Here is a 2,500-nt window from a genome sequence, read left to right as displayed (position 1 = left end):
TCCGTTCTTGCGTGGTGCGGTGACCGTCGTGAGCGGAGCAAAACGTCAGCCATCTCAGCACCCTGGAACCCCCCGGGTGGCACAGGGCTGGATGGGGCTTTCGTATATAGCAGGGACGGTGCTGCCTCTCGCTTCGCTCGCTGTCCGCCGCTCGCCGCTCGCTCGCGCAGCCAAAAATGGCCAGTTTTGGCCCGTTTTTGGGCCGTTTTGGCCAGTTTTTGGCCTGTTCTTGCATTGCGCGGTGACCGTCGAGAGCGGAGCAAAACGTCAGCCATCTCAGCACCCTGGAACCCCCCGGGTGGCACAGGGCTGGATGGGGCTTTCGTATAGCAGGGACGGTGCTGCCTCTCGCTTCGCTCGCTGTCCGCCGCTCGCCGCTCGCTCGTGCAGCCAAAAATGGCCAGTTTTGGCCCGTTTTTGGGCCGTTTTGGCCAGTTTTTGGCCTGTTCTTGCATTGCGCGGTGACCGTCGAGAGCGGAGCAAAACGTCAGCCATCTCAGCACCCTGGAACCCCCCGGGTGGCACAGGGCTGGATGGGGCTTTCGTATAGCAGGGACGGTGCTGCCTCTCGCTTCGCTCGCTGTCCGCCGCTCGCCGCTCGCTCGTGCAGCCAAAAATGGCCAGTTTTGGCCCGTTTTTGGGCCGTTTTGGCCAGTTTTTGGCCTGTTCTTGCATTGCGCGGTGACCGTCGAGAGCGGAGCAAAACGTCAGCCATCTCAGCACCCTGGAACCCCCCGGGTGGCACAGGGCTGGATGGGGCTTTCGTATAGCAGGGACGGTGCTGCCTCTCGCTTCGCTCGCTGTCCGCCGCTCGCCGCTCGCTCGTGCAGCCAAAAATGGCCAGTTTTGGCCCGTTTTTGGGCCGTTTTGGCCAGTTTATGGCCTGTTCTTGCATTGCGCGGTGACCGTCGAGAGCGGAGCAAAACGTCAGCCATCTCAGCACCCTGGAACCCCCCGGGTGGCACAGGGCTGGATGGGGCTTTCGTATAGCAGGGACGGTGCTGCCTCTCGCTTCGCTCGCTGTCCGCCGCTCGCCGCTCGCTCGTGCAGCCAAAAATGGCCAGTTTTGGCCCGTTTTTGGGCCGTTTTGGCCAGTTTTTGGCCTGTTCTTGCATTGCGCGGTGACCGTCGAGAGCGGAGCAAAACGTCAGCCATCTCAGCACCCTGGAACCCCCCGGGTGGCACAGGGCTGGATGGGGCTTTCGTATAGCAGGGACGGTGCTGCCTCTCGCTTCGCTCGCTGTCCGCCGCTCGCCGCTCGCTCGCGCAGCCAAAAATGGCCAGTTTTGGCCCGTTTTTGGGCCGTTTTGGCCAGTTTTTGGCCTGTTCTTGCATTGCGCGGTGACCGTCGAGAGCGGAGCAAAACGTCAGCCATCTCAGCACCCTGGAACCCCCCGGGTGGCACAGGGCTGGATGGGGCTTTCGTATAGCAGGGACGGTGCTGCCTCTCGCTTCGCTCGCTGTCCGCCGCTCGCCGCTCGCGCAGCCAAAAATGGCCAGTTTTGGCCCGTTTTTGGGCCGTTTTGGCCAGTTTTTGGCCTGTTCTTGCATTGCGCGGTGACCGTCGAGAGCGGAGCAAAACGTCAGCCATCTCAGCACCCTGGAACCCCCCGGGTGGCACAGGGCTGGATGGGGCTTTCGTATAGCAGGGACGGTGCTGCCTCTCGCTTCGCTCGCTGTTCGCCGCTCGCCGCTCGCTCGCGCAGCCAAAAATGGCCAGTTTTGGCCCGTTTTTGGGCTGTTTTGGCCAGTTTTTGGCCTGTTCTTGCGTGGTGCGGTGACCGTCGTGAGCGGAGCAAAACGTCAGCCATCTCAGCACCCTGGAACCCCCCGGGTGGCACAGGGCTGGATGGGGCTTTCGTATAGCAGGGACGGTGCTGCCTCTCGCTTCGCTCGCTGTTCGCCGCTCGCCGCTCGCTCGCGCAGCCAAAAATGGCCAGTTTTGGCCCGTTTTTGGGCTGTTTTGGCCTGTTTTTGGGCTGTTCTTGTGTGGCGCGGTGACCGTCGTGAGCGGAGCAAAATGTCAGCCATCTCAGCACCCTGGAACCCCCCGGGTGGCACAGGGCTGGATGGGGCTTTCGTATAGCAGGGACGGTGCTGCCTCGCGCTTCGCTCGCTGTTCGCCGCTCTCCGCTCGCTCGCGCAGCAAAAAATGGCCAGTTTTGGCCCGTTTTTGGGCTGTTTTGGCCAGTTTTTGGCCTGTTCTTGCGTGCCGCGGCGACCGTCGTGAGCGGAGCAAAACGTCAGCCATCTCAGCACCCTGGAACCCCCCGGGTGGCACAGGGCTGGATGGGGCTTTCGTATAGCAGGGACGGTGCTGCCTCTCGCTTCGCTCGCTGTCCGCCGCTCGCTGCTCGCTCGCGCAGCCAAAAATGGCCAGTTTTGGCCCGTTTTTGGGCTGTTTTGGCCTGTTTTTGGGCTGTTCTTGTGTGCCGCGGCGACCGTCGTGAGCGGAGCAAAATGTCAGCCATCTCAGCACCCTGGAACCCCCCGGGTGGCA

The sequence above is a fragment of the Musa acuminata genome, unplaced genomic scaffold (genome assembly GCF_036884655.1).
Source record: "Musa acuminata AAA Group cultivar baxijiao unplaced genomic scaffold, Cavendish_Baxijiao_AAA HiC_scaffold_134, whole genome shotgun sequence".
Lineage (NCBI taxonomy): Eukaryota > Viridiplantae > Streptophyta > Magnoliopsida > Zingiberales > Musaceae > Musa > Musa acuminata.
The sequence above is the reverse complement of the archived record's forward strand: the minus strand, read 5'-3'. Positions refer to the sequence as shown.